The 12,813-nt window shown below is 41.6% G+C and overlaps 1 long non-coding RNA gene across 1 annotated transcript; it reads left to right on the top strand.

Moving 5' to 3' along the window:
• Window positions 1-309: 309 nt before the first annotated feature.
• Window positions 310-11,902, top strand: LOC144588497 (uncharacterized). Its single transcript, XR_013544092.1, has 2 exons — window positions 310-7,801; window positions 9,795-11,902. It is a non-coding gene; the product is annotated as an uncharacterized LOC144588497 (long non-coding RNA).
• Window positions 11,903-12,813: the final 911 nt, after the last annotated feature.

Here is a 12,813-nt window from a genome sequence, read left to right as displayed (position 1 = left end):
AACTAGAAGAAATTAGATGCTGTAGTTTGAACTAATCATTGCACAGATTTGTGTTGCGGGTCAAATTTGAGTCCCAGTGTACTACTCTAGAGCAGCCATTCCCAACCTTGCATTTTGGACCACATGTGGAACGGTCCTGTTCTATAAACCAGTGGTCCCCAACCTTGGGCCTCCAGATGTTCTTAGACTACAACTCCCAGAAGCCTTCACCACCACCTCTGCTGGCCAGGATTTCTGGGAGCTGAAGTCCAAGAACATCTGGAGGTCCAAGGTTGGGGACCACTGCTATAAACCACACAAGTTATGGGGAATGACAACCCAGCCCAGCCCTGATCCATGCCCAGGCTGGACCTTTTTGGCCCAGCAGTAGGGCTACTACATTTTGGAGTCAGGCTGGTGTGTTTCCCCAACAGATGGAAAGCTCACTTTGAGGGAGATTGCTCCCCACAAGGCAACTCTTTAAGCTAGCCATTTACAACTTTTTTGTTGCTGTTGTTGCCATGGCCATAAACACAGTATGGAAGAAATATAGGCCAAATCAGGATTGTATAATTTGCATGGCAAACATTATAAGGTGGTGTGTGAAGAACTGTTTCCAGTCTGTGCCCCCTTCAAATGTTCCAGGGTCCGTCCCCCCTGGGACTATATGGCGCCAGTGAGAATGGCTACCTTAGAGTATGTACTTTGAGAAATCTGGCATACAGTACACAAAAATTTAGAGCCAAATATCCATTAACTTTGGATTTTTGCCTTTTCTCTCTCTCTTTCAAGTCAAGTTTAATATGTCTTTTCTGCTGTTGTAATTTGTAAAAGGATCACAATTAATCCTTCTGAGTGGTAGTTAATTTTTAAAAAACTTCTTCTAACTACATATGACTTGCGTATTTAGCCAAAGAGAAACTGCTTTAAAAATGACAACACTGCATTAATCAGCTTTCTGTATTTCATGGGTGCTGCTCATTATAAAATGGCAGATGGCTTGTAGTTGTTGATGAGGAGACACTGAAGTAACCCACCTGCGAGCACTTGACTCTGAACTAAATGAGGCATGTGGGGACATGACTTGTAGGATTAGCTTAATTTGTATAATTTAGCTGAGCCTGATTTTCCAGTTGCCAGAACTACTTCAGTGCTAAATGCATACAAACAATTATGTCCTCTTCTAAATAAAGCAAATGCATTTTAAATACAGGTGCATACATATACAGATATACACGTACAGTGGTTTCGGCTTCAGGCAAGCCAAAGAATATTTGCTCTTTGCTGAGAGGGGTCCCAACTCAAGACGAATAAATATTGCTCTCCCATCCAAACCCTGGAACCTATGTTTTCCCATTACATTCTGTTTTAGTCCTTCTTGCTAGAACAGAATGTAATTCTGAATTTCTGCCTGTCAGTCTGGACTGTTGTAGACTGGACTGCTGTAGACCAGCTCCTGTTTTCTCTCTCTTGGCTTTGTTGGGTCTGTATGTACATGATTTATGACTTGAGTACTGGCTCTCCTCCATCACTCTGCTCTTGCACACTCCTTGAAATTCAGCTCTTGATTATTCAGTGTTTGACTGGGCTGGCTATTAACTCTCTCTTGGTCCTGTGTATTGACATTTGCTACCGAAAAGTTGGTTCCTCTGCTGTCAAGGGCTGAAACTGGAAACTGAGAATGAAATTCTAAACTCTAAAATGAATAACAACAAAATGTTTCATTTTTTGTGTGTGTGGGAAATGCTGCAAGACAACAAGGTTTCTCTCACAAGAAGAAATCTTGGGACAAGAAGGACGGGGGACTTTCTTCTAGCTTCCTCCAGGAATATGAGAAGCTGCAAGACTTACATCTGAGGAAAAGTTCCAACATTTCGGACTTTACAGCTTCAAAAACAGAGAAGTAATGTGCATGGATTGGCATATAGATTTATTCATGGAGTAAAGAAAGTGGATAGGGAGACATTTTTCACCTGTCTCATACTACTAAAGGTCATCCAGTAAAGCTAAATGCTAGGTACTCCCAATGTCCATTGTTTTGGCCACTAAAAATTGTGACTGATTTCAGTTAATTTTGTTTTGTTTTGTTTTTTCCACTCTCTTTAATAAAATACAAAGAATCCCATGCCGGTTTTATGCTCTGAGGATTTGTAGTACTAAATCTAATCCTTTGCCCTTAACTACCCACCAGGATTTTCAGTTCCCACTCACTCTCCTTAGGTGCACTCAAACCAAGGCAAACCAGGTAGTGTGGCTGTATGTCTATCGAAAGGCGGTCTGGACCTGGATGGTCTTTGCAGTGACAATGTAAACATAGAGTCAAGGACAATTTCCTTGTTACACCCAGCAGTGAATATTTTGAGTGTGGTGGCTGTTTGTTTCACCAACAAGACATGCAGTGACAACAACCCAGAAGTATTGTGCACATTTAAGACTAACATATGTATACCAGTGTGAGCTTTCGTTAGTTGTTTTTCAACAAGTGGATTGTAATCTACCAAAAACTCAGTTTGAAAACATTTCTTTTTATTTTTATTTCCAAAGAAGTCGCCATGTTAGTCGATCTCAGCATGTAGGCAAAAGAAAAAAGAAGGCGGCGAAATATTGTAATGTGTTAAAAATTACCAGTTGTCTGGCTTTGTTATAGTAGTGAAAGTTATTCTCATTTTTATTTCGAGGAAAAAATTACTGGACAAACTGTTATTTTCAGTTATTGAAATAATATCCAACTAGACCATTCTTATCAGGAAGTGTTACATTTGTATTTGACAATGAAGATATTTGGAATTCTGTATCAATGTTAGGGATTCCCAGTGTGGTGTAGTGAAAGAGTGATGAACTAGGATTCTGGAGAACAGAGTTCAAAGCCTTGCTCAGCCATGGAAACTAAGTGGGGGAGTGGAACTGGTAAAACCACTTCTTAAAATGCCTCACTTACCTTGAAAGCCCTGTTAGGGTCATTATAAGTCGGTTCCAACTTGATGGCACAGCACATACACATATATATCAATGTTATCTTGGTTGACGGCATCTTCATATGAGGCCCTTTTTATGCTGTTCCTGCAATTCAGTAACTGAGAATGGTTTGGAAACTCTCAGCATAGTGTTCAAAAATGGAGTGGGAGCTTCTGATTCAGACAAGCCAAGTATATTCATTAGCCAGATGGGAGCCACATGCCCTCCAAAGAACTGATTTCAGTTTCCTATGCCAGGCCATATTGCAGAAAACACAATGGAATGGCAACTTCCAAGTTGGTCAAGCCAATTCTATTTACTGGAGACATGTGGCTAAATTGCAGAGATCCACAAAGCTGCAAAACACCCACATCCAAACAGCTAGTGCCTGTTCCAGGTTAAATGTCCATGTTTTGCAAAAGAACCTTGAACAGCATCTTATGAGTTGGTGAAACAACCAATTCTCCATTCACTTATGATTAGGTGGGGGCAAGGCATCAAATCACAGACCTCCACAGGAACCTTATTCCACATACAAAAACACAGTTTTATGTTACATGCTTTCTCAGTAGTAAGTAGGCATCCTTCAGTCTCGAGAGACTATGGTAGCGTGCTCTGTATGGAGGACTTGGAACAGCGTCTAGTGTGGCTGAGGAGGCCAATTGGAGAGTGACAGTCTCTTCCATATTGAAGACCAATACAATCTGTCCCCTGTCCATCTCCCTGGTTTTGCTGCTTTTGTGACGTCCTCTTTGCCTCGGCCTGCTGGACAAGGGTCTCTTCAAATTGGGAGAGGCCATGATACACCACCTGCCTCCAGGCTGAACGCTCAGACGTCAAGGTTTCCCATCTGTTGAGGCCCATTCCTAAGGCCTTCAGATCCCGCTTGCAGATATCCTTGTATCGCAGCTGTGGTCTCCCTCTGGGGTGATTTCCCTGCACTAATTCTCCATACAGGCGATCTTTTGGAATCCGACCATCAGCCATTCTCACGACATGCCCAAGCCAACGTAGATGCCGCTGTTTCAGTAATGTATACATGCTAAAAATTCCAGCTCATTCTAGGACTACTGTATTTGGAACTTTGTCCTGCCAGGTGATACAAAAAATGCGTCAGAGACAACGCATATGGAAGGTGTTCAGCTTCCTCTCCTGCCGTGCACAAAGGGTCCAGGACTCGCTGCAGTACAGAAGTGTACTCAGGACACAGGCTCTATAGACCTGGATTTTGGTGTATGCCATCAGCTTCTTATTAAGCCATATTCTCTTTGTGAGTCTAGAGAACATGGTAGCTGCTTTCCCAGTGTGTTTATTCAGCTCGACATCTAGGGAGAGAGTGTCAGAGATTGTTGAGCCAAGGTACACAAAGTCATGAACAACCTCCAATTCTTGTGTGGAGATGGTAATAGAGGGAGATGAGTCCACACCCTGGCCCACGACTTGTGTTTTCTTCAGGCTGATTGTTAGTCCAAAGTCTTGGCAAAGTGGTAGATTTGTAAAATATTAGTATAGTTGGCTTAAGAATGAGGACAGCTATAAGTGAATGGTGTCAACATTAACTTGCTACCTCATCACATGTACATTTCATTAAGTGCTAAGACTTTTTATTCTGTTGAATTAAACATAATACACAATAAATGCATTTCTTAAAAATCCATCAATAAATAAAATTTATTTATAAATTTTAAATAGGCAGTGTGAGGTATAGACTAACACCCAAAAGAACTGGGTTCGAATTTGTACTCTGCCATTGAAACTATGAGAATGATAAACCATTAATTGAGTATCTTGCATACGTTGAGAGTCATGGTCTTCAGATATCAAAAGTGAATTATAGATTTTGAAAGGATTGGAACTTGGTTCTCCTGAGTCCTAGTCTGACTCTTTATCCATTACACCTCACTGGATCTCTAGCTATCTTCAAATATATGAAGGGTTGTTATGTGGTAGGTAGACTCAGCTTGTTCTCTGCATCATAACCAATGCATGCAAATATAAGAAAGGAACTTATGATTCAGTATTAGGAAGCCCTGCCAGATGGTAAGAGTTGCTTGACAATGGAATGGTAGAAGGTCTGACTCTCTTTCACTGGACGGTTTAAAGTGGAATGTGGATGGTCACATGTCAACAACACTTTGGCAGTGGTTTCAGTGTATTGGTGAGAATTTGAACATATTACTACTAATATCTCTTGGCCTGGAAAAGGTACTGAGGTTAGGACCCTGTGGCTGTTTAGTGGTTTGTTTCATTAGTCCCATCTAGTGTATTTTAACTGTGCTGTCCTTCTCGGAAGTTGCCATTCTGTTCTGGCTCGTATGGAGGCATTAAAATTTTAATAACCAAGCAATATTTGATGGATTTGATTTCTAAAATATTATGCTGATATGTGCCCATCACATCCCAACAAGTGTAGTGTAGACTTTTGCTATTAAGTGCATCTTCTGACCCATTTTGTTATATTTCAGCTTTTATCTAGTCCCAAAACAGTGTGAGGTAATATAATATGAAGAGTCACTTTATAGAAATGTATTGTTCAGTTAGAATATTGTTCAACATGAGCCTGTGAAACTATCATCCTCAAAGCATTTTTAAAGCCATGAGAGATGTCAAGCGGAGGTGTTTCTTTTCATTGACTTCTGCCACACTTTTAATGGTCTCCTGCTGAGTTCAATATAAGGGATAAGCAAGAGGCTTAGGCATTTTTGAGGCTGCACTCCTAGTTCTGCCAGTTTATGTTACTGTCATGCATACTTACATTCTTGGACCAGAAGATAACAGGGGCGGGGCACACATCTCAAAGAAGCAGAAGGCCTGTGAATTTCAACAGTAAGTTTGGCTTAGCTTTCTCTGGTTGCTTATGCTGAAGTGACCTGAAAGGAATAGAACACTCATGACATATCCTGGTGGTTTGAAAAAGGGAATCTATAGCTGATAATGTTTGCACAAGCATTCACCACACAGAAAGGTACACATGCCCTCCCTAGGCCTTCCTGCTGCATATATTTGGTGTAGGGAAGCTGCACGTTTTAGTCTGGTCTGCATTTTAACGTAAGCTGACCTAATTCACACTTCCTGGACAAATATATAGACCAGAACACAGTTGCCCCTCAGATCCCACCTCTGGATGCATTTGTGAGTGCCCTTCCTGGCTCAAAAAGCGCATTAAAATATGTATGTCAGGAAAAGCTGTGTATATAAAATGGTTATTCACAAAAAGATAGGTACAAAAATGCTTAGGTCAGGGAAAACTCTGTGGTGAAGCTAAATGTAAATTTTTAATGCAGTTTTTAAGAGAGAGAAAAAACACCAGAGTGATCTTGACTTTAAATGGAAGGAGCTTGTGACTGAACATATGAGAAACTTTCCAGTTTTGGTTGCAAATTTAATGTCGAAGCTGGCACTAAGCACAGAAGTGGAAGGAGCGGTTTCTGATTGTGGTGGGTCTCTTCCTCCTCAGCGGCAGTGGTTGGAAAATGGCCAAACTGATTGAGAATTCTGGCAGCCATAGTCCAAAAATGTAATTTCAGCAAGCTATGATGCCATAAACTATCTGCCTCTAATACGAGTAATTACAATAGCTTCACAACTCTACTAAAGTCTGGGTTTGGGGGGCTATTATCTACCCTGTCCAACATCAGGAACAGTCTTTTTACTGGAAATATATCTGTGGTACTAGTAATTATTTCTGAGCAATAGGAAATAACCTCTTTATGTGCTCTGTAATGGAGCAAACGCCTACAATGGTCTCAACGTATAGTGGCTTTCATTTCCCTTTTTCCTCCTCAATCCAGATACTTCACAGATTGTGCATTCTGTTCTGTTTCAAATCTTAATTGGCTTTTCACATGCAGTTTATTCTTGTTCTTATTCCTTTATTTGCCTTATATTGCATTCATAACATACTAATAAGAAGCCAAAGCTGTGTTCTGTCAGACACGGAGCATCATTAAGACAATTCATATGAGTTTCAGTATAATTATTATTGTTTTGTACTTGCTAGAGTACTGTAGTTCTGCCTCCCATTTTCTTTAGCTGTTTCCTAATAGTCTTCAGAACTAATACTTTGTCTTTCAGTACTCTGGTTTTACTGAGATTTTAACTTCAGATGATCTGTGCATAATTCCACTGCCAGTTTGCTGCTATTTAAAATGTTTTGCTACAGGAGCTAATGATGTTACATGCATATCATATTTAACAAAGCTTGACAGCTGCTTTTTCTAAGGAGTAAAAGGGGATTCTTAACTCTTTCTCTGCTTTCTGCTTTTCAAATATGGGTTGCTTTCCCCATTCCATGGGGCTTTGAAGAAATCTGAACTGAAATTGCCTTCTCGATTCTCCAGTTACAGATGTTGCGGGGTTGAATTTGTGGCAAAATTCTTCAAGAGCAGGAGAAATCCTCAGTGTTTTTAGTGGGTGGGCTGGTTTATAAGAAAAGCAGCAGTGGGATTAAATTAAAAAATAAAAATCTTTTCTCCCATTCATTTCCCCAGTGCTTCAGGAATTATGCCACATTCTGATTTAGACTCTGTTTTTTAATGGAAGAATGATATGCAGCTAATTCTTGTAGGTCCATCACGGCTTGCCTTTGTTAAGCTGAAGAAGGAATGTTTTTGTTTGAAGAAAAATGTGGTTCCTTTGCTTCTTTTCTGGTAAGTCACCAACCTCTCAAGCTGCCAACCTCAAGAATTTCCAACCAAGATTCTTGGGTTCTTCTTCCGTCTTTCCCATCAGCCACTCATTTGGTCTAAGAGAGAGTGCTTTCTGGTGGAACATCAGCTCAGCACTTCCAAGTCCATGTCTGCAAGGGTAGGAGTCCACCACGGAACACATTGAAATTCAGCAGCAAACTCCTGCATGCAACTCAAAAGTGAGTATTTGCTTGCAGTAAAGGGATTTTTCTGTTTGCTCTGAATTTATGCAGCAAACTGCTACAAGGTATTCAAAGCAAGCAAGCTAACTACAGTGGACCCTCAACTTATGGAATTAATCCATATTGGAACAGTGGCTGCAGGTCAAAAAGTCCGCAGGTTGAGGAATGCATTGGAATGCATTGAAAACCATTTAATCCATTCCAGCCAAAGGAAAAAAAATCCCAGGCTTCCAAAGCTGCACCCTCTGCCTTCTGTCCCCGCTGCCCTCTGCCTCCCGTCCACATGAGGCAGAGGGCACCAGGGACAGGAGACAAGAGGGCAGCGGGGGCAGCTTTGAATCTCCCACCCTTTCCCCCTGCCTTTTGTAGGTTGAAGCTCCGGCCGCAAGTCGAACTAAAATTTTGCAGCCGGAGCTTTTCGTACCTCGAAATTTCCGTAAGTAGGGACCTTTGTAAGCCGAGGGTCCACTGTAGCTCCTTGTATTAAATAGGGATTTCTTGAGGTTCAGCTGCACAATTTCCCATGACCAGTCTCAAATATTCCATTTTTGGGCAAGAACCTGGGGCGTGTTGGTACTCTCAGCTCCAAAGGTTCCTGGATGAAACGGATTATCTAGATTCATTTCAATCTGACTCCAGGGCTGTTTTGGTCAGCTTGGTGGATAATCGATGCTGGGAACTGGAGAGGGTGTGTGTGTGTCCTTGTTGGTTCTACTGGATCTCTCAGTAGCTTTAGATACCATTGCCTATTATAACCTTCTGAAATACCTTTCTGGGAAAAGTCTTGAAGGCAGTGTTTTATAGTGGTTCTGATCCTTCCTGGATAGCCAAATTCCAAAGGTAGTATTGGGGGAAATCCTGTTTGATACCTGGGCCATTGGCCTGTGGTGTCCCTTAGTCTTCAGTCCTGTCCCCCATATTTTTTAACATCTACATGAAACTTCCGGGAGAGTTTGTATAACATTTTGGGGTTTGGTGACATCAGCATGCTCATGATACCCAACTCTTGTCTCCCATTCCATCTGATTCCAAGGAAGTTGTTATGTCTGTGCTTAGACCAATGTCTGTTGTCAATGTTGGAATGGATAAGGGGTAACAAACAGAAAATTAATCCAAAGACAACAGAGATGCTTCTGGTCAGTCGCTCGGCAAATCAGGGGATAGGGATTCAGCCTGTACTGGATGAGGTTACACTCACCCTGAAAAGTCAGATCTGCAGTTTGGGTGTGCTCCTGGATTCAACTTTGAACTTGGATGCACAGGTTTTAGTGGTAGCCAGGAGTAGATTTGCACATTTAAAGCTGGTGTGTCAGCTATGTCTGTTCCTTAAGATGTCCAGTCTGGCCACAGTGACACATACCTTGATCAGATCCTGTTTGGATTACTGCAACATGCTCTACATGAGGCTGCCTTTGAAGAGTGTTCAGCAATTTCTCCCAGTTCAAAATGCTGCAACCAGATTGCTGACTGGCAGTGGTTACAAGGAGCATGTAACTCCCTTATTACAACAGCTTCACTGACTGACAGTCTGTTTCCAGGCCCTATTCAATGTGCCAGCTATTACCTATAAAAGCCCTATGTGGCTTGGGTCAAGGCTGTTTGAAGGATCGTATCACCCCATAAGAGCCCTCTTGGCTTTTAAGACCTTTTCGGAGGCCCTTCCCTTGGTTCCAACAACTTCCCAAGCTCCTTTGGTGAAGACACAAGAGAGGACCTTCTCAGTGGCTGCTCCCAGACTTTGGAATGCACTGCCAGGAGAAGTCGGGTTTGCCCCCCCCCTCTTGTCCTTCTATCATCAGGCAAAGACCTTCCCCTTCAGACAGGCTCCTAAGCAGTAGGTTATCTCCAAAATCCTGTTTTTAACTTAAAATTTTTAAATGTTTTGAACTGTTTTTAAACACGAGTTTTTAAAAATCTTATATTTTTGAACTGCTTTTAAAATATGGTTTTTATATAGTATTTTTAAATTTGTTTTTTCATCTCTTATAAGCTACTTTGGGTCCCTTATTGGAAGGAAGGAAGGTGTCACAGTCCAAGATGTCCCAGGCAGCCTCTCACCAGGGGCAAGGGCACCAGGACCCAGCCCACCACACAGTGGACTGGAAATCAACCCTCAGTTCTCAGTGGAAAGAGAGATCCTAAAGCTGAGGCTCCAATACTTTGGCCATCTCATGAGAAGAGAAGACTCCCTGGAAAAGACCCTGATGTTGGGAAAGTGTGAAGGCAAGAGGAGAAGGGGATGACAGAGGACGAGACGATTGTACAGTGTCACCGAAGCTACCAACATGACTTTGACCAACTCCAGGAGGCAGTGGAAGACAGGAGGGCCTGGTGTGCTCTGGTCCATGTGGTCACGAAGAGTTGGACATGACTTAATGACTAAAAACAAAAAACAAAAATCAAAAACACAGAGACTATGGAGCAGCAAGAAGAACTACTTCTTAAATAGGTCTTCAGGTTTCCAGGTGAGCCTCATGAGTGGCCCAGCAGCTGCTACACAGGCCAGGGCTTGAGCCTGCAAACACCAGGCCGTTCCTGGGTCAGGCTGGCCCTGATGCTGCAGCTGCCAGGGCGGTGTGGGCCAGATCCTGACTGAAAGAAGTGAAGTGGGTAAGTTCTTAAGGGTGCCTTGGAGGCCCAGAGAAATGACTACAGGGGCTCACATTCCCATCTCTGATTTAGCAGCTTTCTCATGCTTCTTGTAGCTTATGTTTGAAAGTGGGAGAATGGGAGAAGCAGCACAGGGCAAAGAAGGTACAACATGGGTCAAGATATGTCACATCACATCTTCAATTGCCACTCCCTCTGTCTTGACTATGACACCCATGTTCAGCCTAGGGTTTCTTGTGACTGTTACCTGAATGAAATCTGGTGTAGGGTTTCTGGAGATGCACCATGCCCCACAAGTTTCAGAAACACTCTACCAGCACACTGGCCACTTCTTTTTAACACTCAGAGACAATTCTTCTTCTTAGTTTGTGAACGGTGCTTCCCGAGGGGAAGGGTTAACTGACAGGATGTTGTCATAGCCCAGGGGAAGCCCAAATGTTATCCTAGTCCTCATATTCTTTAAGGAGATTTCTTCTGTGTCTCCCACAGGCAATTTAAGGATAATAATCAGTTATAATTTATATATCTAGCTCATTAATTTTCCTCCAGGTGTTTCCACAGTTGTTCTACAGGATGAGGGCTAACCATAAGAGCCAGTTTCACCATTAGGCAGACTGTAGTGGTTGCCTTAGGTAGTAGATGGTAGTGGAGAAGAGCACTGTGCCCCATACCGTCTGCTGCCTTGTATCCTCTGAGCTTGACTACTGCTTTCTTCATTTCATTTCATTTCATTTATTTTATTTGTATCTGGTCAATTGAGGACCACTCTAGGTGGCTGCCACTGTTGAAGAAAAATGAACTATTCAGCACCAAGAACCAGGATACACAAGCCAGGGAAATTATGAATGCAAAGTTTTCATATTTTAGCTTTTTTAACACAGCAAGTTTGATATCACAAGATCACAGCAGCATCTCATTTAAATTATGCACTCTCAGCATTGACCAGGGGACGTGGTGGCCTTTACCTTTACAAAGGAAACGCACAAAACCGAATGTATTTTGAACAATGACTTTTACGGCAACAATTTTTTAAAAATGGCTAAAACTGTACAACGCAATAAAGTACAGAGATAATCACTGAACCCATGAAACACATGAAAAAACAGTTGTATCAAAATAAATAAATACATCAAGGAGCCAAAAATGAATTGTCTTCAAACAGCTAATATTAAAGGCAGTGCTCAGTCTCTTTCTTGGATCACTGACAATATATCGTCACCTCTATATTTTAACTGTTGAGTCAAATGCATTTTAAAGGTGTTTGAATATTCCTCTTGTTGTACATTATAACAATTCTGTTACTTGTAAGGTTACATAATTGTGTTGATATTCTGTAGTGATTTTTTATCCTATAATGGCAGGCTTGCACTGTTATCAGATTTGGAATGTTGAGATGGCTATAATATTAAACGTCTGCATATATATTTATGTTTGCATGACTCACTGTATTCCAATTTCGTAAGCCAACTAGATTGTTTTACACTGAAATTTGTTTCCTGTTTGGTTTTTGAAGAAAACTAAACTGCTGGTCTAGTCAGGCTTTGAACGTGGAATGAGAGGGAGAACTTATTTTCTGCCTCAGGACTCAAGATCTCTTAGGCCAGCTGGCTAATTACATTAATATGCCAAATACAATGTTCTTTAAGCATGCACTGCTTCATTCTTGGTCTTTTATGTAGCCCACACATTTTGAGGGGGAATGAGCTCACCCCACACTTCTCCACTGTCCTGCTGAATGTGGAAATGCGACTATCTGGAGAAGGGTTGGCTCCTGGACCCAGGTAGCTTCCTCCTTTTCAATCACAGTTCTGTGTTGACAGGGGCTGGACTAGCACACATCTCTGAACAGGGGTGATGTCCATGCATTTCCTTAACGACTGAACAGAGCTTCTGATTTATGGGTGGCTTCTTCAAAACCATTTTGAAAAAGGGGTCTTTAAAGCCATTTTCCATTGGGAATTTAATGGTAAGGTGCTCAATTCATTAGCCATTTAGTTTCCTTGATCTAAGAAATAACATTGACTATTCTGTAAATTTACATCTCTCACTTTCTTTGTGTAAATTTTCACGAAATTACTTCGCTTCATGCTCTGATTCGCAAGTTTTCTCCCTGATCCATTTAGTCCCTCTTTATATGTATGTTTTATGACTAGTGTTTGTAAAGCTCATGTAAAATCTAAACACTTTATGGCAGAAGTCATGAAATATTGAAAGACTTAGCCACAGCTGTGAGAGAAATAAGCATTTTTCCCACAGGCTTAGAAGCTAACATGTTTCACATACACTACTCAGGTTCCTCTGTTATTCAGGGACAGACTGTGCCCTGCTGTTTGGAATGCATCTGTGTTTGGTGGAAGGGGAATGAAGAAGGAGAAAAAAACATGAAATATAGATGTTAG

Source organism: Pogona vitticeps, chromosome 3 (assembly GCF_051106095.1).
Source record: "Pogona vitticeps strain Pit_001003342236 chromosome 3, PviZW2.1, whole genome shotgun sequence".
Taxonomy (NCBI): Eukaryota; Metazoa; Chordata; class Lepidosauria; order Squamata; family Agamidae; genus Pogona; species Pogona vitticeps.
The sequence above is the reverse complement of the archived record's forward strand: the minus strand, read 5'-3'. Positions and strand labels throughout refer to the sequence as shown.